We start from the raw sequence: 22,727 nt of genomic DNA on the forward strand, positions 1-22,727 counted from the left end.
GCACTTGAGTTATCTTTGTCACTTCTGCCAACTTCAGTTTCCTCTGTAAACGCAGAATAACCACCCTATTCCTGGCATTGTCGTCAATATTAAGTAGGTACCATAAAGCACACAGGGCAGTACTGGGCACAAAATGAAGGCTCAGTAAATAATTATCATCGTCATTAACTAGCATTAGTCCCGAGGTCATGCTATTAATAAAAGGCAGAGTCAAGATTTGACGCCAGATAAACCTCCACTGTCCTCTGCCCTTTCCACTCTAGAACTCTGCTTCCCAGCTGAGTAGAAGCTCCAGACTTGGTGGTTTCCTAATGGGCAGGTCAGGGAAAGGAGTGAAACATAAAAGAAGTATGTGCTAAGTGGCCAAATCAGAAGAAAAGAAAGGACATACTGGAATAGCACAGAGATAAGGGGGGGCTTCCATTAGGCTTAAATTGAGACTTGATAAGCTGATAGGAGAAGGGGGGCTTCTTGTTTGCATTTATCCTCAGGGTTGACTATCAGATCTTTCTCTGGAATTAGGAGTTCAGACTTAGAGTGAAGTCCTGGCTCTGCTCGTAGCAGCTGTGTCAGCCTGAGGACATCCTTTCACCTCAATCTGGAGTTTGGTCTCCAGTTCTATGAAACAAGGGAATTAGACTCCATAAAGCTAGCTCCTCTCGAGAGGATCCACTAGTCCTGGAAGAATGCAGTGCTCTGTTCTCGTGCCCAGGACATTTTGTAGTTATCTTGTTTTACTTTGGATTGTAGATTTGAAGAGAAACCCAATCAACATCCATTCCAGAGAGGAATATAAGGCTCTAGGAATGTTTCATTTGACCCAAGAGTATGAAGGTATTTAGGCCTCATGACAGTAAAGACCAAAGGGGGATTCTCTCTCTCCCCCTCTCTCTCTGACACGTTTGTCTTTTTTCTTGCTACATATCTGCTCCCTTCTCTTATTTCTCTTGGCAAGCAAGTTCTCTGCTTGCATTTCAGCATACAAAACCCCAAAATGTTCAGCCCCCACCCAAATGCCTGCCTTGACTTCCAAGTTTCCCGGGAAGGCACAGCCCCCACAGTCTAGTAACCCAATTTGTGCCTAATTCCAAAATCTTGGGAAGGAAATCTGACTGGTCCAGCTGTGGTCAAGGGATGTTCCTTGGTCTTACCAGCTATGAGTAATGATTCTACAGTGGAGGCCAGTTCCTCTCCTCAGGCAGGGGCATGGTAAGGGCAGATGAGAAAGCCATTCTGGTACTCATCCTTTCCTGGCATTGGATCAAAGGAGTTACATCTCTCCCACACCAGACTGTGAGTTCGTCATCCTTCTTTGCATCCCCTTGACCAACAGAGGGTCTTAAGGATTCACAGTATTTGTGTAACCGAGATGACACATAATAAAACCAACATAGATCTTTACAGCTTACATCACAGTTTTCCCACATGTGATCTCATCTGACCCTCACAACTTTGAGCAGTATTATTATTTGCTCCATCTTACAATTGAAGAAAATGAGGCGAGCCCAAGGTCACATGGCTATTAAGTGGTGGAATCAGGATTCATATTTAATTACTCTGGCTTGAAATATCAGCACCCAACTGGATGGTTGCTAAGGATCTTTCTGGTCCAAATATTAACCAGTCCGAGAATATTAATATCATTGTGTTTTCAAAAACTCCCACATCCCAGTGCTTCTTGCTAATTATTTCCATCTCCTTTCCAATTTTAGCTTTGAATTGTGATATGGCAAATAAGAGGCTGCACTTTTAAAATACCACGACACATAGGATCTCATTTTATCTGTCGAAAATGCATTTCATTTGGAAGCAGGGAGAGTAGAGAGGAAGGAGGAAGTTCACAGTGAAAAGAGGGAGGCTTGTAAAGTGCCTCCTGGCTGTGTCTTTAATGAGAAGCACCCGGCTCTGCTCTGGAGGCCACCTGGGAGAGGGTCTGGGGATCTGGCTGAAGTTTCCCGGAGAACTCCAGTTACTGGCTGCCTCGGGCACCTGCATGAGCAGCCCTCTGTAGTTGAAATGGCAGGAATGCCTTTTATTTCTTTTACTGGCATAGGCCATGCTCTTGGTTGACTTGCTAGTGTTAGTGTTTGTATAAAACCCGACCAAGGCTTTCTGCTTTCATCCCTGGGGGGTCATTCCCTGGAGAAGAGCAATGATAAACACACTATCATTGATTGATTATCCTACAATGGGTGTGGCAGGAAGTAAAAATACATAATACTATTCATTTAATTCTCCCCAAATCCTATGAGATAGGTAATATTTCCTTTTTATAGATAGTACTACTGAGGCTCAGAAAAGTAATGTCCCATAGTTAATAAATGGCAGAACTGGCATATACACTAGATCTGGGTGTCTGCAAAGTGCAAGCTCTTAATCATGGGGCTTGGGGTCTCCTAAGCCTGGGTTGGACACCATGTAGCTGAAGCTGGATATGAACCAGGATTTTGCCTTGTTCCAAAGCCTACACTTCAAAGAGAGCATTCTGCTGTATATATTTGGGTTCTAGGGACCATATTTTTTTTAAGATTTTAATTATTTATTTGAGAGAGAGCATGAGCAGGGGGGAGGGGTAGAGGAAGAGGGAGAAGCAGACTCCCCGCTGAGCAGGGAGCCTGATGCGGAACTCAATCCCAGGACCCTGGGATCATGACCTGAGCCCAAGGCAGGTAGATGCTTAACGGACTGAGCCACCCAGGAGCCCGGGACCATATTATTTTGAAAAAAAATCTCTAATACTAAAGACACAATAAGAATCACAATAACTTTCAAATATGCTGAACTCCATTGTCATTCAGAACTTCCTCCAATTGTCTTTTTCCACCACCCCTCCCCATGTCCCCTTCCTCCTAGGCATTCAGCTAGATCACCTTTCTTAGTCCTCCTTGCACTTCTGTGTGACCACATGACTGAGTTCTGACCAACATGAGGCAGCAGAAGTGAAGGGCATCACATCTAAGCCTGGTCCTTCACTTTTGCCCTGTGGATTCCTGTCTGAACCAGGCCCTGCTTCCAAAAGGGGATTCACATCATAGTATTCCGATGCCTGGTCCATGACTTCAGATACCTGTATGTCAAGACTCGGGACATTTTGCTTGATGTGATCCCAACTCTGTTATCAGAGACATGATTTGTTTTCTATGTACAGCTAACATCTCTCCACTCTTGCTTAGAAAAGACTGTTTTGCCGTGTCCTCCTGCTTTGGGACCACATGCTTTATTCTCCTTTGTGTATGTCTACTTTTCCACCATCAGAGCTCTTGAGTCAGACTGTGGAGAAAAGGACCCCATTTAAAACATTTCTCAGAGAACTTTAAGATTCTCTAGACCAAGTTCCTCATTTTACCAAGGACAAGACCCAGGTACTCAGCCACCTGCCTAGGGACACACCATCAATAGTGGCAAGCGATGATACTAGAACCCAGGGCCAGGACCAATGTGAGGAAGCTGGGGTGCACAACTTAAGGAGACCCTCACTTTCAGAGGCTGACCCTGTGTTTATAACAGAACCCTCTGAGATGTTCTTTTAAGAAATAGCCACATTTTCAGCTGGGTAGCTTTCTCAGCCTGCTTCCTACTCCTAAACACTCAAGAGCAAAGAGACTTCTTTTCATTTTGAATTATCTCAGTCTGTTTTAGCTCATGCTCATCCAACTCCCTTAAAGTCTTTGCATTGTATTATTGTCCATTCCATTAGACAAAAGCTACACCCATCCTTCTTTTCCAGACAGGCCTTTCTTTCCGGACATACTCACAGATTTAGGTTTCTGTGGGACTGCAACCTGCGGATCCAATAAAAGTTCTTTTTGTCTAGCTGGGCGGGTTTACTGGGTTTAAAGAAAACCTCAATCTTTCTCGTGGGTTTCTCCTTTCCTCTCACATGATGACACACTCCAACACTTCTGACCCCAGACTCATGGGGGTTTCCCACAGCAGTTCTGTGACACCATTTGGGTGTCCTACAATTTAAGTCAGTTTCTGACACCATCTACCTGGAGACAACATCAGATCCCACAGGTTAAGGGCTCAGTCCCACAAGACTAAGCCTCCAGCCCCCAACACACGTACTTCAGATGCCAATCACAAGTAGGAGGTCCCCAGGTTACCCACAAGTTCTGACTTGGCTACAAATCGGAGGTTCTCATGACCTCCTCCCCTTGGATTCAAGTACTTGCTCCACCAGCTTACAGAACTCAGGGAAACACCTCCTTATGGTTACCAGTTTATTAAAGTATGTGTTAAAGGACACAGATGAACAGCCAGATGATGCATAGGGCCAGATCTGAGAGGGTCCCGAGTGCAGGAGCTTTTGTCTCCGTGGAATTGGGGTACTTTGACCTCTCAGTACGTGGATGTGCTTACCCCCCTGGAAGCTCTCTGAACCCCATGCTTTGGGAATTTTTATGGAGACTTCATTATGTAGGCATGATGGGACATTAACTTCATCTCTAGCCCCTCTCCCTTCTCTGGGCGATAAGAGGTAGGGCTGACAAATTCTAAGCTTCTAATCCTGGCTTGGTCTTTTTGGTGACCAGCCCACATCCAGGAACCCACCAAGAGTCACCTCGTTAGAACAAAAGACGCTACTGTCACCCAGGAAATTCCAAGGGATTTAGGAACTCTGTGTCAGGAACTGGGGTCAAAGACCAAATATTAGAACAAAAGATGCTTCTAGTGCTCTTATCACTTAGGAAATCTCACAAGGGTTTTAGGAGCTCTGTGCCAGGAATGAGGGGCAGATGCCAATATATGTATGTTTTCTACTATTTCACACCAGTATCACCTTAAACATTTCAAAAGTCTTAACAAAGGGTCTTACAGCCAGATCTTTGATTTGAGCTATTTCTCACTTTTAGATCCTTGGGCCCTCTGAAGAGATCAAAATGTGAAATAGTGTCATTTTCCAATCTAGCAAGCCCCGGGTCCTCTACATTTCTTCTAAATCCTGCCTGCAAACACAACAGTTCTTTCTTCGGCTCATCTCTCTGCAGCAGCTGAGAGCACCCGATGTACTTTTCCAACACATGTTGGGAAATTTTAGCCAGGTCCAGACATTTGCTAGCTGTTTTCCATCTTTCCACTTACTCTAGACAATGCTTGGTCAGTCTTTTTGCTTCTCATAACATGGGCCATCATTCTTCCAGCCTGCCATCTGAGTCTCCACTATGGTTGTCGTTATCATTTACCCAGTCTTTGCTAACAGTTTCCTCACCGCTTTTCCAGCATCTTCTCAGCCAGTCCTATGGCCAATGCCTAACTTCGTTCTTCTAAGTTTTGGTTACAGCTATGCCACTTCTGGTACCAATTTAGGCATCAGTTAACTAATATTGCACAACAAACCACCCAGAAAACTTACTGGCTTAAGAAGAAAAAGCCTTTTTTTTTTTTCTTTTTTTCTTTTTATTCCTTAAGTTGCTGTGGTTTGGCTGAAGGGGTTTTCTGACCAGGCCTAGCTGGACTAGAGCTGGAGCAGCGGGGAGGGCCCAGCCACATATCTGAGGATGAGCTGGAGCAGGACACCTGGGCCCTTTATCTCCAGCAGCCAGCACGCGAGCCCAGGCTTCCTCACATGAAGACTGGGTTCCAAAATCAGTGACAGAGAGCAAGGCCTTTTCTGTTATCCGTTTGCATTTCATTTGTTAATTGCCAAGGGACCAAAGCCCGGTCATGGGGCCAAACCCACACATACTTCAGATGTCATGGGGCCAAACCCAGATTCAACCAGTGGACAAATGAAATTGATGATGGTGATGTGGGAAGCAAAGGCAGAGGGAAATGTAGATAAAATTAAACGTCCTTACAACCTGCAGCCTATTGACAAATACTTGAGGCAGGCCGAGTATAATGTTCTTCCAGGAAGCTCCTGTCTTAATGTTAATGCCTTGAGAGAGGGAAAAGCAACCTTAGTTTGACAATAGCAAGGCCTCCTGTATCCCGTGAGTATTCTTTAGCATATGAAAATACTTTTGGAACCTCCCTTATCTTTATTTCCCCCAACCCCAAAGTATATAATCACTTGTTCCTCATAATCCTGGGGCAGCAGGAGGCTGCAGCAGCTCCTCCTGCCCACGGGTCCTGTCCCCCACACTTTCATAAAACCACCATTTTGCACCTAAGACGTCTCAAGAATTCTTTCTTGGCTGTTGGCTCTGGACCCCACAGAACCTCACATATATTCAAAAACTACATCAATGGGAACTGCAAAATATGTGGCCATTCTGAAAATCTATAATGTAAAGTAAGCATTGTTTTGTGGGATTATTTCATGCATGCTTAGGGGACAGCTTGTTGTCCAGTGTGATGGATAATTTTATGTGTCAACTTGACTGGGCCACAGAATGCCCAGGTATTCTGTCAAATATCACACTGGATGTGTCTGTGACAGTATATCTGATGAGAGTCACATTTAATTTGGTATGATTGGTATACTGAGTAAAGTTGGTTGCCTTCCATATGTGGGTGGGCTTCATCCAAACTACTGAAGACCTATACAGAAAAAAAAAAAATTGGGTAAGAGGGATTCTGTCTGATTGCTTGAGCTCAGACATTGGTCTTCTCCTGCCCTCGGCTCTCTAGTTCTTGGGTCTTCCTTCAGATTGGGACTAGAACTTCACTACCGGTTCCCCTGAGTCTCAAGCATGCCAACTGTAGACTTTGGACTTCTCAGCCTTCATAATTGTGTGAGCCAATTCCTGACAATAAATCTCTTTATAAATATAAATTTAAAAAATATCTATCTATATCTGTATGTCCCCTATTGGTTCTGTTTCTCTGGAGAATACTGACTAGATACAGCCAGTATTCTGGTAGTTGTGGGATGGTATGGGGAATCATCATCATACATCATATGTAACACTGCTCATGTGACTGTTATACTCCAGGTACTGTTCTAAGTGCTTTCCTTTTATTAACTCGTTTAATTATCATAGCAATCTATGGGATAGACATTTTTATTGTACTCATTTATAAAAGATAAATAGGAGATCCAGAGAAGGGAAGTAATGTGCCCAAGGACACACAGCCACCAACGACAAGACTGGGTTTGCGACCAGCCCGTCTGGCTGTAGAACTTGTGACCTAACCACTATACTTTACTAACTTTCTAGAAGAAAAGGAAGTGGTGGAGGAAGGAGTGAGAGATGGAGAGGCCACAAGAGGAAAGGAGCTAAGGGATGATGTAAGAGAGGTCTGCAGGACCCAGATCATAACAAATCTTGTGTGACAAAGTAGGCACGTAACAGGACCCAGATCATAACAAATCTTGTGTGACAAAGTGGGGGGCTATCTGTATATCTGTACAGGTCACATAACCTTTTCAAGTGCTTCTTCCCACCAGACACTGTCAGGAGCTGTGTATGAATGCATTTTACCCCTTGCCCCTGACTCCAGTTGAACTGGATCCAGTCTGGGCCAATAATAATCTTGCCAGAGTTTGTAAATGGGACTGAGAGATGCAGATGGGTCTGGACTTGACTATTGTAACTGGAAGAAGCAAGCTCAGGAGCTTGGGGTGGGGGTGGGGGCAACTTCTGCATCCCATGTGTCCTTGAGAGACCGGGGAAAAGAAATTCTAGATGCAAGCAAGAGCAGAGGAGATGGCTGGCGGGTCCCTGAGATGCCCTTTGTTCTCAGTCCCAGGAGCTCCCTGTACTCCTGCTCTTTTGGTCTGCGAGGCTCCCGCATTGCCACCATTTCCTGCCTCCATTAGAGCCCATCGACCCATGGTACTTAAAACCCGAGGTCTGAGGGACTTCCTACAACCAGGAAAAAAAAGTTTAAACTTACTGGAAGGTGATGGAAACCCTCAGAACAACTTAAAAACAGAGAAGAGGAAGGGGGAGTGGAATTGTTCTGTCTGTACCAAGGTGTGGAGGCTCAAGGGAGACCAGTCGGAGCTCAGAAGAATGAAGAACTTCCCGACATCAGCATGGTCTGAAAACAAGGCAGTGTGAACCCCACAGTGGGGCTGACACTTGGGTGGCACAAGCCCAGAACAACCCACCACATGACAGAGAGAATTCAAACGTCGGGAGGGGCAGGAGTTGGATGGGGTGATGAGGGTCCCTTCCACCCTGCAACTCATGATTCTGTGAGTCTGGATTGGGGTCTAGATGTGTTTCTGTCAGGACCTTGTTTCTGGGAGGAGGCACTTGGGGTTAAGAAGCGAAGTTGTACCAGCCACCTCAGGGAACAGTTGCTTCCGCGGGAGAGCCGCTGTGAGGAGGCAGCAGGCGTCCTAAGGCGCTGCGCTGGGAAGGTTGGGGCAGGAGCCAGGGCCTTTCTTGTCTTGGTAAACAGTGTTTCTTCCCCTCACCTGCCCTAGTGGGCCAGCCCGTTCCTGGGGCACGTTAATGAGCTCTCTCTCTGGCGAAGGCCCCAGGCACAGAGCCCCTGAATGGCAATTAAAACTCAGGCAGTGTCGGAAAGGCTGACGCCGGGCTTCTGTGGCTCCGTACACCCTTGCCATGCCTGCCCGCACAAATGTACGGGCTGTTTTGGGCTCTGAACACCACCGACAATTACTCATTAGTAAGGAAATCCAGAAGGCCTAGAGAAAAGAGGAATTATTCAAAACCCCGTCTCTCAGAGGTCACCAGCAGTCACTTTTTTGAGCATCCATCACCTGTCTGCCATCCACACGCCAGAATATAACGCCCTCCTCCTCCTCCGAGGCGCTCTGTAAACTGCTGTTCACAGCATCACCTCGCCCAGACAGGTTTTCCAGGCGACAAACACGGGCCAACCTTCCGAGGCCCCCTCTTCTCCCTTGCGGGAGCTTTCGCTGCCCCATTTGGATTTCGGCAGTCCTGTCAGCCCCGCCAGCACGGCCGGCTTCCCTCCCCAGACGTCAAGAACCGAACAAAAGCCTTGGCCGACTCAGGGCTGGGCCCCCGCGGCCGCCCCCCGGGCCCAGAGGCCGCCCTGCTCTGCTGAGCCGCCACCTTCCCGCTGAGGCTTTGCGAAGAGCAGCTGCTGGGGAAATCACACTGAAAGACAGCGGCGACAGAACTTTCTCTTGGCTCCTTGACTGGCTAGTCTCATTCCTCCTTTACGGAATTCTTGGTTTGTCTTTAATTATCTAGCGCCCAGAGCCTCTGGCAAGACTGTGGCTGAGAGGGCGCCATGCTTCAAACAATTCGTCAAGGGCGCTTAGGATCTTTGGCACAAAGGGCACTGTAGAAAAGCTGAATGCGCCTGTGGATCCATCAGACTCTTGCCAAATGAGACTTGTGGCTTCGCAGGCAACAGGGACAGTGCCTGATTCAGAGGGAGGGTGTCCAATGGGTGTGCCTGCCACTGGCGTCCCCACTGGAATGTTCATCCTCACGGGAACCTGCCCCACTCCTCGGTGGCTTATCCTAAAACAACAATCAATGCTTCACCTTTAGAGTTTTGTTTTTCCTCTAGTTGGAGGCATTAAATAGAGGACATGTTTTCTCAACTGGGCACTATTGACATTTGGGCTGGATAATACTCTGTCTTAAAGGGCTATCATGTGCATTGTAGATGATTTATTTATTTATTTATTTAAAAGAGAGAGAGCAGACAAGCATGAGTAGGGGGATGGGGAGAGGGAGAGAACCTTCAAGCGGATTCCCTGCTGAGTGGGGAGCCCCACAGGATCCATGAGATCACGACCCGAGCTGACACCAGGAGTCGGGTGCTCAACCCACAGCCACCCAGGCGCCCCTGCATTATAGAATATTTAGAAGCATCCCTAGTCTCTACCCACTAGACGCTGGTAGCATTCCCCCCTCAGTTGTAACAACCAGAAATATCTCTAGATATTGCCAGATATTCCTGGGGACGGAGGCAAAATCACCCCTGAGTGAAAACCACTGGCATGGAGGTTAAAAGGGTAAGCACTGCAGCTAGACCAGTCTGGACCGGATGTGGGAAACAAGGGCAGAAGGAAATGTAGGTAAAATTAGATGTCCTTACAACCCGTAGCCCATTGACAAATACTTGAAGCATGCAGAGTATAAAGTTCCTCCAGGAAACTCCCAAATGTCTTAATGTTAATGCTCCCCTAGAAGGAAAAACGACTTCATTTTTTTATTATTTTTTTAAATTTTATTTATTTATTTGAGAGAGAATATGGGGGGAGGGGCAGAGGGAGAAGGAGAGGTAGAAACAGACTCCCCACTGAGCAGGGAACCCCCCGTGGGGTTAATCAGCTGCCCTTCACGAGGCAGCAGCTCTTTCTGCCCACGGGTCCTGTCCCTGTGCTTTAACAAAACCACCATTTTGCACCAAGGATGTCTCAAGAATTCTTTCTTGGCTGTTGGCTCCAGACCCCAGCCCCAACCCCAACACCATGCCAGACCACACCACTGGCACTGACCCTATTTTACTGTGTCACCTTAGGAAAGTTATTTTTAATAGTTTTGCTCCTCAGTTGTCTCATCTTTACAATGGGAAAATAACAGTACCTACCACAGGCAGGTTAGTGAGAGGATTAAATAACACAAGGGAAATAAATTAAATAGCAAAGGGCTCAGTGAATTATCTGATTTTGTTTTTCACAATAATTCTTTGAGGTAGATAATATCGGGGCGCCTGGGTGGCTCAGTCGGTTGAGTGTCTGAGTCTTGATTTTGGCTCAGGTCATGATCTCAGGGCCGTGGGATCAAACCTGGCATTGGGCTCCCACTCAGCAAGGAGTCTGTCTCCCTCTGTCTCTGTCCCTCCCCCCACGCTCACGCATGTGCACTCTCTAAAAAATAAATGGATATACCTTTTTTAAAAATGAAGTAGATAATACCAATAAACTCATTTTTCTGGACTGAAAATTGTGCTGGAGGGATGTTGGGCTACTTCCTTGATTAGGAAGTGGTTTGTGTCATTAATTCCTAGGGCAAGGGAACTTTCCAACCATTCCCGGAACAGGTTATGGTATGCTGAGGTACCAGCTCCCTCAAACCAGGGGCAGCAAGCAGGAGGTGCCCAAACTCATGGACTTCTTGTCTTGGTTTATAGCCCAGTGTGGTTCATAGATGTCATCACTTTTCTCTATGACCAGGTTGTACAAGAAAGCCTTTTTGTAACTACAAGCCATCATGCAAATGAAAGCCATTATTATTATACAGAACTTATCCCTCAGAGGATGCAAATGCCTAACGGAGAGGTTTATTTACTTTGTAAGAGTTGGACCTCATTAGCCTTTAAAATCCCTTTCCCCTTGGGCACCTGGGTGGCTCAGTCGTTGAGCATCTGCCTTCGGCTCAGGTCATGATCCCAGGGTCTTGGGATGGAGCCCCGCATTGGGCTCCCTGCTCGGCGGGGAGGCTGCTTCTCCCTCTCCCACTCCCCCTGCTTGTGTTCCCTCCCTCGCTGTCTCTCTGTCAAATAAATAAATAAAATCTTAAAAAAAAAATAAAATAAAATCCCTTTCCCTACTTAAGATTTTTGTGGAGCCAACATCTTATGAATGAAGATGCTGAGAACTAGTGCTCATGATGAGAGAAGGAAGACAGACAGTAAGTAGCTCGAGCTGGACACCTGGGGAGGGGATAGGACCCCAAGACAAGCAAGTAATCAGGCAGATTACATCACAAGATGGTCCCCCTAGAGGCTGCTTCATCCCTGAGGATGCCCCTCTTCTGCTCCATCCTGAACTTCCAGAACCAAGGTTCAACCAGGGGTGAATAGAAGGATGAATAGATAGGTAATGAGCAAGTATAGCAACGTGTAGAGGATAGAATCTAGGTGGTGGGTGTGTGGGGGTTCACTGTAACATTATGTCACTTTGCTGTATGGGTTTTTTTTTAAGATTTTTTTTTTTTTTGACAGAGAGAGACACCGTGAGAGCGGGAACACAAGCAGGGGGAGTGGGAGAGGGAGAAGCAGGGTTCCTGCCGAGCAGGGAGCCCGATGCGGGGCTCGATCCCAGGAGCCTGGGACCATGACCCAAGCTGAAGGCAGACGCTCAACGACTGAGCCACTGTTTTGAAATCTTTCATCAGGTAAAATATTTAATCCCTGGAAGAATGAAAGAAAAACTCTCCTCAGGCCAGAGACCCCAGCTGCAGTTGTGGACAGACCTCAAGTCCTCTTCTCACTCTTGAGCATTGGGGCCTCAGCTGGGCTGATGCTGCTGAGCTGTGGCCACCCCCGCCTCAGCAGCGTGTCATGCCCTGGGGAATGGGGGTGGCCTGGAGAGAAGCAAGACTCACTCCGTCACACTCCTGAAGGCTGCAATTTGATTTCTGGGCTATCTAATTTCTCCTTCCCCATCTGTCTTTCATGCTTGCAGAAGTCCTCTGGAAGCAGCAGCTATCGCAAGCATGGTCCCCGGCTTTGGGCCTCTTTCTTCACCTCCTGTTTCAGTGGTGACCTCACTGGGCTCCAGACCCTTTGAGGCCCCACCCTGGCTTCTGATGCTGACAGTTACCTAAATACCTGAATTGTCTATTACAGTTCCTGCATTTACAGTTTTACCAGGAGCCTAGGAGAATATATTTCTTTCCTTCTGAATTTAAAACTTGAAACGATGTTTTAAAAAAATTTTAGGGGCATCTGGGTGACTCAGCCAAATGGTTAAGCATCTGACTCTTGATTTCAGCTCAGGTCATGATCTCAGGGTTGTTGAGATCGAACCCTGTGTTGGGCTCCATGCTGGGTGTAGAGCCTGCTTAAGATTCTCCCCCTCTTGGGGCTCCTGTGTGGCTCAGTCGTTAAGCGTCTGCCTTCCGCTCAGGTCATGATCCCAGGGTCCTGGGATCGAGCCCCACGTTGGTCTCCCTGCTCAGTGGGAAGCCTGCTTCTCCCTCTCCTTCTCCCGCTGCTTCTGTTCCCTCTCTGTGTCTCTCTCTGTCCAATAAATAAAATCTTAAAAAAAGATTCTCTCCCTCTCCCTTTGCCCCTCCCCACCTAAAAATTTCAAAGTCTTTCTTAAGAGCAAAAAATTTCGTACAGATCCTTCACTCTAACCTGTTATTTCCTGTCAGAACTAGTTCTTGTTTGAGATGATAGTTTTTGGACTGGCACAGGTTTGAATCTCAGCTCTGCCGCTTTCTGGCTCCATGAACATCGGCCAATTCCACAACCTTTCCAAGCCTCATTTCTTTACATATAAAGTGACAATTCCTGCTTCATGTTGTTTGGAACTGAGAAAATATGTTTAAAGGTCTTTGTGTGATGCTTGGCATAAAGTATGTTCTCAATTAATGGTAGCTATTAATATCATTATTATATTTCTCTCTTAGCCTTTGTTTACAGATACCTAAATTTTTATGTAGGTGAAGGAATAGTTGACTTACATATAAAATTTTTGACTAAATTTTCGACACAAGAAGGCCCTGAGTGTTCAGCTGCCAAGTACTAGGGTGACATTTTCAGTCTCTTAGGAATTTATTTATATTCATCAAACTCATGGAAGGCTGAAATACAAATCCAAGCATCAGTTTTTTGACTGAGAGGTATATAACTGTCTCAATTGTTAAAAAAAAAAAAAATAGGAGAAGATGTAGCCCAAGAGTCTAAGGTCTCTTCTGATGAACAGGAGGGCTTACCTGATTTATACAAGGATGGGTTCGTTTAACGCAAGACTGGACAGTTGACTTGCAATTTAAGAGAATATATTCTCTTTCCTACAACGAACATGCTAGAGGTTAAATGAACAATAAGATATTTATAAGCTTTAGTGGTCATCCCTTGTTTTACAGTTGGAGGTTACATTCCTGCATGAGATTAAACAGGAAGTTTAATTGTATAGTCCCAGAAGAATTTTTTAAAACCTTGAATATCAAGAGCACAGAGATGTAAATGTTTTCCAGCTTCCCTTTCTTATCTCATGAGGAAAGAAATGACTAGCCTAGTGCTCTGAGTTGTCAAAGAACTTATGTCAACAAGATTATTTCCTCTCAGGCCTTTGGATTAAATATACCCCTGTGCCTTATGGTCTATATTTCCATTAATTTTAATGAAAGCCAAAACAAAGATTGTAAGTTTGTGATTTGTTTCCACACACTGAACAACAGCAACGGCATATCAGTATGGTACTAGCCACTGGAAAGAAAACACTGAGGAGTATGGGTCAGATTGCTCCCATGGGCATGATGAGGTGCTTTCTCTCTGTAGAGACATTTAGGAATTCAAACATAATCTAAATTTCCCCAGTAAGAAACCACAAAGAAATAGTAAATAAATAGGAGTGGAGAAAGATATAAATTTCTTCAGGTAAAAAAACCAAATGAATGCAGTAAAAAGGGAAGAGGCAAACTAGGAAAAGTATTTTTAAAATATGTGGCAGAAAAATGATTAAGATCCTAATTCTATGCAATGAACATCTGCACTCATAATTTTGGTTGTCTGTCAGTTTGAACTTTTTTTTTTTTTTTTTTTACAGTTGGGGAAATCCCTGTTATGAGTTCAGCCTCCACAATTTTGAGTCAAAACCAAAATTCCCAGGTTCCCAGCTAGACAAAAGGAGACTGATTTTGAAAAGAGCAAAGAAAGGAATTAGGCTTTCACAGACTTCCACTTCATTGGCACTAGGTCAAATTCCTAATACAGATGGGACAGTGATGAAGATGTGCTGATTTTATGGTCTAATTCTTAGAGGGAAAGCTTATCTGCTTTTTAAGGGTATGGCTTAGTTAATTCCCAGTACTTCCTATATTATTAACACACATTATTATTTTATTTAAATACATTTTAATGATGGGATGTCATAAACCTTGGTCAGTTGTTGGGGAAACCACTTGAGACAAGATGAGGGTAGCAGACTTCTGAAGATGGCCCTAACAATAGCTCCCATCCCACATGCTATTTTACCAAGTGACCTTGCCATGCCCCCCATCAAGAGGTAGAGGCTAATTTCTCTCACTTTGAATCTGAAGCTGTTCTTGGAGTCACTGATAACCAACGAATGCAGCAGAAGTGCTACTGTGTGATTTCTGAGGCTGAGTTAGAAAATGTGCTGTATCTTCCACCTGGCTTTCTTGGGTCTTTCTAGGGGCAGCCAGCCATCCCAATCACCTCAGGATCTCTATGTTGGGATGCCACATGTGGATATCCAGTTGACAGTCATAGACACACCAAATCTTCCAGCCATCTCCACAAGACACGGATATGTTAATGAAACAGTTTCAGACTCTCCACATTAGCCCATCTGCCAGCTGAGTACCACAGTTGCAGGACAGAACAGTCACCTGACTAAACCCTACTGAAATTCTTTGCCCACAGAATTCACGACATATAACAAAATGGTTAACATTTTCATCCTCTAAGTTTTGAAATAGGTTTTCCACACCAGTAGTAACTTGGACAAGGAGCTTTGGGGAAAGATTACAATTTAACAAAATATTCAACTAGGGTCTTCTATGTGTGAGGCACTGTACAAGGTTCTGGGGATTATAGCAAAGAGTCAAAGAGATCCCTATACTCAAAGAATTGACAGATCACTTAAAAGAAGCTGACTTGCAAATAAATATTAGTACCATCACATGTTTCAGGGGCTGTAATAGATGTATGAAATGATGTTGGGTGGCATAAAGTAGAGATAGAAAATGATTATGTCACTCATGATTCTAGAGATTTTGCTACCTACTTTTTCTTCTAGCCCTGTGTTTCTGACATGGAAATGTTGACTAGAAGTAGGAAGAGCAGACATCCTTGTCTCATGCAAATCTCAGGGTAAAATGTAAATATTGTAGGAGGTGGTTTTGGGGGGTTTTGTTTTTTGGGGGTTCTTTTTGGTAAAAACTGTATGAGATTAAGGAAATTCTTTTATATTTATCAATATATATTTAATCTCGAATGGATGTAGAATTGTCAAATGCTTCTTTCTTTATGAACTTATGATTTTTCTCCTTTATTCTATAAATGTAATTAATTTTATTGATTGATTTTCACTATTAAATCACCTTTACCATCCTGGAATAAATCCAACTTGATAATGATATATTATCCTTTCAGTATATTGCTAGCTTTAATTTTCTAATACTGTAGGATATTTTACATTAAGTTCATGACAGTGATTGGCCTGAACTTTCCTGTCTTACAACCTTCTTGTCAGTTTTTAACCTCAAGACTATGCTACCATCTTTTTAAAAAATATATCCGGGAGAGTTTGTGCAAGAATGGTATAATTCCTTCCTTAAAAGATTGGAAAATTCACCAGTGAAATCATGTGGGCCTGGAGATTTCCTTATGGGAAGGCTTGTAACTAGAAAATTAATTCCTTTAAAAATTTGTTTTTCTATTACGTCAAAACACAATAGGGTGCTTGAGTGGCTCAGTTGGTTGCCTTCAGCTCAGGTCATGATCCCAGGGTCCTGGGTTTGAGCCCCGCATCGGGCTCCTTGCTCAGCGGGAAGCCTGTTTCTCCCTCTCCCTCTATTTGCTACTCTACCTTCTTGTGCTCTCTCTCTGTCAAATAAATAAATAATCTTAAAAAAAAAAACCACAATAGTTGTTTCCTGTTAGAAAATTCTTTTTTTTTTTGTTAGGAATAGGACAACTCAGATTTTTTATTTTCTCTTTTGTCGGTTTGCTAAGTTAGGTTTTTCAAAGATTGACCATTTTATTTAAAGTTTCAAATTTGTTGACATCAATTTACTTACAATATCTTATAATCTTTTTAATGTCTGTTGGATCTGTAATGATCTCCTTTTCATTTCAGATTTTGGTGATTTGTCTGCCTTTCTTGTTTATATTACTAAAGGTTTTCAAAGAGCCAACTCTTGATTTTCTCTATTTTGCATTTGTTTTCTATGTCATTTGTTTATTCTCTTATAACATTGTCTTCTATTTTCCTTAGGTTTATATTGTTGTCTTTTTATATTCTTGAAATTGGCACTCTAGATCATTCTTTCCAGCCTTTATTTCTAAATATGCATTTAAGGCTCTAATAATATCTCAACTACAGCTGCATCCAACAAGTTTTAATAGGTTACATTTTCATTATCACTCAGTTCAAAATATATTCTGATTTTGAGTTTATTATTTGCCTCAGGGCTTACTTAGAAATATATTGCCTAATTTCCCAACATTTGGATAATTCAAAGGTTTCTAGTTCAATTCTATTGTGTTTAGAGTATTTTCTACCTTAATTCTACTGTGGTCAAGAGACATTATAACGAATAAATCATATTCTTTGGAATTCACTGAAATTTATTTTATGGCCCTGCGTATGGTTAATTTTGGTAATGTTTCATGTACATTTGAAAATAATGTATATATTGTCCTTGCTGCAGTGTTTCATATATGTCAATTAGGCCAAGTTGTTTTACTGTGTTATTCAGATTTTCTATGTCTTTATTGATTTTTGTTTTTGTATGCTGTTTTGTCAGTCCCGGAGAGTGGTATTTTAAAACAATACCCCCACACAAATACACACCTACCCACCCTATGATTATAGGTTTGCCTATTTCTTGTAGACCTGCCAATTTTTACTTCTTAAGTTTTAAAAGTATGCTAATAATGCATGCAAATTTAGAATTGCTATATCATCCCGGAAGATTGACTTTATCCTTATGAAATATCTTCCTTTTCTGTGGTAAGTCTTCTTGACTAAAAGTCTCTATGTCTTCTGATATTAGTATGATGAAAGCAGCTTTCTTTCCATTTACATCTGCATGCATTTTTTTTTAATGGAACACATTTTAAAAATGAAATTCTCCATATTGTCATCAGTTTCTTGGATCATAATAATTAGCAATTTAAAACTCTGTGCCTAATAACAATAATGTTTATATTGCCCAAAAGTCTGTTTTCATCCTCTGCTTTTTTTCTTTGTTTTATTTCTTGGTGTGACCATTAATTGTGAATGCTAGAAACTGTATAAGAAAAACTGTGAGGCCCTGGATGATGTTATATTTCTCCAGCGAATATTTGTCCTATCTTCTTTTAGGCATCTAGGCTGGAGGCAAACTGTCTTAACCTAATCAGGGATTGGCCTCACCTGAAGTTGGGGTACAGCCTTTGTAAGGCTTAGTTGCAGAATTTGCATGATTTGCTCTCTGCTTGATTTGCCCCAAGCTCTAAGGTTGAGTCTCAACTAAGAGACTGGAGTACTTACCAGGACCCCTGCCCTTGGCAGATCCTAAATTCTAATTTTAACTCCTCAGCATCATAAAACTTTTCAAATTTAGTCTTGGATTTCCAGCTATATTCTTCTCACTTTTTTAGTCTCTCATGTCATCTGGCCTATGAAACAACACATTCCTTGAAGTAAAACAGGAGTAGGGCATTGTTCTCAGTTCTTTGCATCTCTTTTCTTTTTGGAGTTTGGCCCCTCGATTCATGGCAGCCATAACACATCCAAACCCAACTTTTACCTTCCCAGTCTCATGAGGTTGCTGAAAGCTCTCTTGTCTTCTAACATCAGCTGTCTCCCACCCATCTTCTCAGCATCTCATCTCACTACTTAATATTTGATAAATGCTCCAGAGGAGAAAGTCATGATCCATTTGTCAGACTCAAATCAGTAACATTTCCTTCTCTCTAAAATCTTGATCCCTCACATCCTGGTTGCCTCTGTATCTCTGTGGCTTCCTGCAGATTTTTGTTGCCTGTTTTGTTGTTGTATCTGCTTTTCTGCTTACTTCGTTGTTCTACTGCAAGTTACTCTAGCATAGCCACTGTTAATTATTTACTTTTAAATATAAAATAATCTCATGTACAGAACTCATACATTTTCTCATAAGGTCCTATATTAGTTATGTTTTATAATAAAATCTGTTATACATATAAAACTCATAGGCTCTAAGGTTACTACAATGAACTTGGACATAACCACAGAGGCTCGAAAAACTAGGCTTATAAATAGAAACCACAATGGGAAATCTACCAGTGCTATAGTTCCAAAAATGGCTCTATGGCTTTATTATAAATCTTTTAAAAAGTCCCTAAGAGTTAAATTTTTACCCATGTAAATTAAACTTTCCACTTTACAGAGCAATAAGTAAGTTAGCTCTGTGCCTGAGACATGTGTGCCTGAGACATACGTTATAAATATGAGAATATTTATAAAATAAATAAAAGAAAACGAGTTGAAGTTGACAAGGTTGTAAAGGGGATTCTTTTACTGAAAAAACATAATGCTTGATTTCTACCAAAATAAAACAAGAAATTGATAAAGACTGTGAAGATGATGGTTCTTTTGAGTGAAGAGACAGCTACTTTGATCTTTCATGCAGTGAATAATTTTATAGAAAGATGGTCATAGTACTCTACTCAAGAGGTCACACAACTGAAATATTTTCTCTCTACTTTCATGAGAAAAAAGAAGACCAGGAAGATAGCAACCAGATGGTAAGGAAATCGGGTTTAACAAGTTTCAGGTTAACACTTAAATAACTTAGGATATAGGTTCAGCTGTTCTGACAGACTTAAAATAATATGTTTTTAATTATATAGATCAGGCGTCCTCAAACTATGGCCTTGGGGTCAAATCTGGCCCATTGCCTATTTTTGTAAATAAAGTTTTATTGGAACATCAACATACCCATTCATTTATGAATTGTAGCTGCTTTTGAGCTACAACAGAAGAGTTAGTAGTTGTAGCATGTATCATATGGCCTGCGAAGTCTAAAATATTTACCATCTGATCCTTTTTTTTTTTTAATTAAAAGAATTTTTTTTTAAATTTAAGTCATCTCAAAACCCAGCATGGGGCTGAAACTCAAGACCCAGAGATCAAGAGTCACACACTCTTCCGACTGAGCCAGCCAGGCTCCTCTACAATTTGACCCTTTACAGAAAAAAAAAAACTTGCCAACCCCTGCTATCACAATTTCTCTTTTGTGTAAATATATGAGCAGTTATGATAGCTCTGCTCTGTGAGGTCTTCAGGAGCTCAGGAGCTTTCCGTCTTATCCCTTGACTTTCCCCAGATGTTGTTCCTGTCTGCATACTACAATATGGCTCACCATTAGGTCTGTATTACAGCCACTGGGAAGGAATCATGTAAATTCCAGTCAATCTACATCTATAGCACAATAAGTGAATTATTATGTAATGGTCCTCTATTTCCAAGAAAGAGTTAAGCTATGTTCAGAATATCCTGTTTTTTTTTTTAAGGTAGCAAAACAACATATTTTAGAAACATATTTCCATTTTAAATTCTCTACACCTGAAGTGAAAACTTTACTTATCTTATGTACCTCTGCTCCCAAACATGACAGTTAAATGATGGATATAAAAGCTGTAGTGGAAAAAGGATGTGTTTTAGAGTCAGATCAGATTTAATCTCAACTTTCCCTCAATGACTTGGGCAAATTCTTTAACCCTACTGAGCCTCAGTTTCTTCATCTGTAAAAATGGGTTGCTGAGCAAGTAGTTGTGAAGAGTAAATTAGATGTGTATGCTGTGCTGACAGCTAGTAGGTACTCTGTAGCTGATTTTTCCCTTTTTCTAGGTTTTCCAGTTATGTCAGTAGGAACTTGAAACATGGAAATATTAACCTCACTGTTTCCCTTCCATAGCAATGTACCAGGCCCTACACACATTATTTCTTGTACCAACTTTGTGTAGTTAAGTTCCATTTATGTATCAATCATTTGTGAAGAGCCTAACAAGGAAGCACATCTTTGTGCAGGAAGTCAATGACCATTCTTTGGTAGTGGGGGCATGTGGATCGAAGGGCATCTTTGTCTACTCTGCTTCTGAAACCAATAATTGATGCCTTAAACTACAGTATGTAATTTAGTGCAACAGACTTCTTTTGTGTTAACAAGAAGTTCCTCAATAATTCATTTCCTAGACCTCTCCCTATAAATTGTGATAAACTAATGTGGTTTTAATGAGGCTGTAATATGCTTTTCCAAGGGAATTCTGCTGTAACAATTAGTGTACCATGATTTTAAGGTATAATTGCCTCAAGAATGGACGCAGCTCAATACCAAAGGAGATTACACTTTCAGTGCCAGTGATGGGCAGGTCCCCAAAATACTTTCCACACAGTTGTGGAAGATGGAGATTAAACGATGAGCGCTTAGCACAAAACTCTGAAGAGTCTGGCCTGTGAAATGAAACAGTGTTCTTCCACTCCCTGAAAACTACTGTCCACTAAGGAAGAAATAAAACAAAGAAAAGAGACACATTGAGGCTTCCAGCACTCATTGCCTTAAACACGGTAACTAACCCATTCCAGGTGCTTGATAATACTGCTCCGTGCTTTGAATTCCTTTGTTCATTTTAATGGGATTACTTTTATTTTGATTTTCTTTGTCCTTTAATATTTTGCTTAATCATGGGAGTTGGCTTGTGTGTTTTTTGAAAGGAAGGAGAGAATTACTTCTAAACAGAAAGCCGAACAAACAAATGCATAAGACTTATTTAACTGTTGCATATCCTGCTACTTAAATTTCTCCTTCCATACGCTAGGTGTTTCTCCAATATACACATTACAACATTTATCCACAAGGAAGGTAAGTGACCACCAACATCGATTCAATTCAATAAACATTATTTACGCACCTCCACAGGTGCTTAATACAAACAAAATGCAACATATTATGAGGACATAAAGATGAATAAATGCTCCTAGAATCCCATAGCATAACAGAGAACACAAAGGCAAACACACATAGTGCTGATATATGGGACTGTATGAGAGCTGCTATTATAGAGTACTATGTATTGAGGAAATATAATAACTTTCATTTGAACTATACTTTTGTAACTTACAAAAGGCTTTCATGTACATTATTATTCATTTGGATTCCACAAAAATTCCATTAAGTATATGAAGATTATTATCCCAGTTTTAAAGATGAAGAAATTGAAGTTCAGAGTTGTTGACTAGCCCAAGTTCATATGGCAAATAGGAAAAGGAGTCAGGCTCTAAGTTCTTTGCTTGATTGGCAGTATTATTCTACTTTTCATATATAATATGAGCAGGCAAGACATTAGTGTGTTCTCTTTAAATAACGTTAAGTCCAGTAACTGTCAGGGAAGGTTGATCTGCCCATGTCATATCCAAATCCTTCACTGGCTTCCCAAGCCCTGGATAAAGTCCAAGCTTCGGGGCCTGGTATAGAAAGCCGCTCATCACCGGTGGCTCTTGCTGGAGTCTTTGGCCTCATCTCTTGTCGTTTTTGGCCTTGAACTCCAGCAACACCATGGCATCTGTCATTAGTTCCGCCTGCAGTCAAGTGGTTTCTCATTTCTGCCCAACTGGACCGCTCTACATAGAATAGACGTTCTCCCCTATTTAACCTGACAACCTCCTATCACCTTGAAGACTTGGCTATTCTACTTCCCATTGGAAGTTTTCCAAACTCTATCAAGGTCAGTTAGGTTTTCATTCTCTGTGTCCCCCCAATATCCTTAGTTGCATTTTCCTCACTTTATTATCATTATGTCCATGAGCCTTTCTCCTCTGTTGAAGTGCGAGCCCAGTGAGTATGGGAACTAGGTCTTCTTCCCTGGTGCCTGATACATAGGAAGTGCTCAATAAACGAGGGCTGTGTGAATGACTGAATTTGTTTAATACGTAAGTGCCCCTTCAATGAGGCTCAGCACAAACCATCAAGGGCTACAGTGGCAAGCTACTGGAGGTGCCTTTTCTCACATTCTATAGGATGCCACTGATGGATGAATGGAGAAGCTGATCCCTGGTCAGCACTGGGCTGTCCACAGTGCTTCTTCGTCTAGACTAGAGGTTATACTAAAGGTAAAATACAGTAAAATTTTCCTAGTACAGAGGAGACAACTAAGTAAAGACAGCTTAAAATGTTGAAATAAGTAAATTATACTTTTATTAAAAGAGAGCAGTA

Source organism: Eumetopias jubatus, unplaced genomic scaffold (assembly GCF_037043125.1).
Source record: "Eumetopias jubatus isolate StellerSeaLion01/CBP00866 unplaced genomic scaffold, mEumJub1_p1.0 scaffold_4, whole genome shotgun sequence".
Classification (NCBI taxonomy): Eukaryota; Metazoa; Chordata; class Mammalia; order Carnivora; family Otariidae; genus Eumetopias; species Eumetopias jubatus.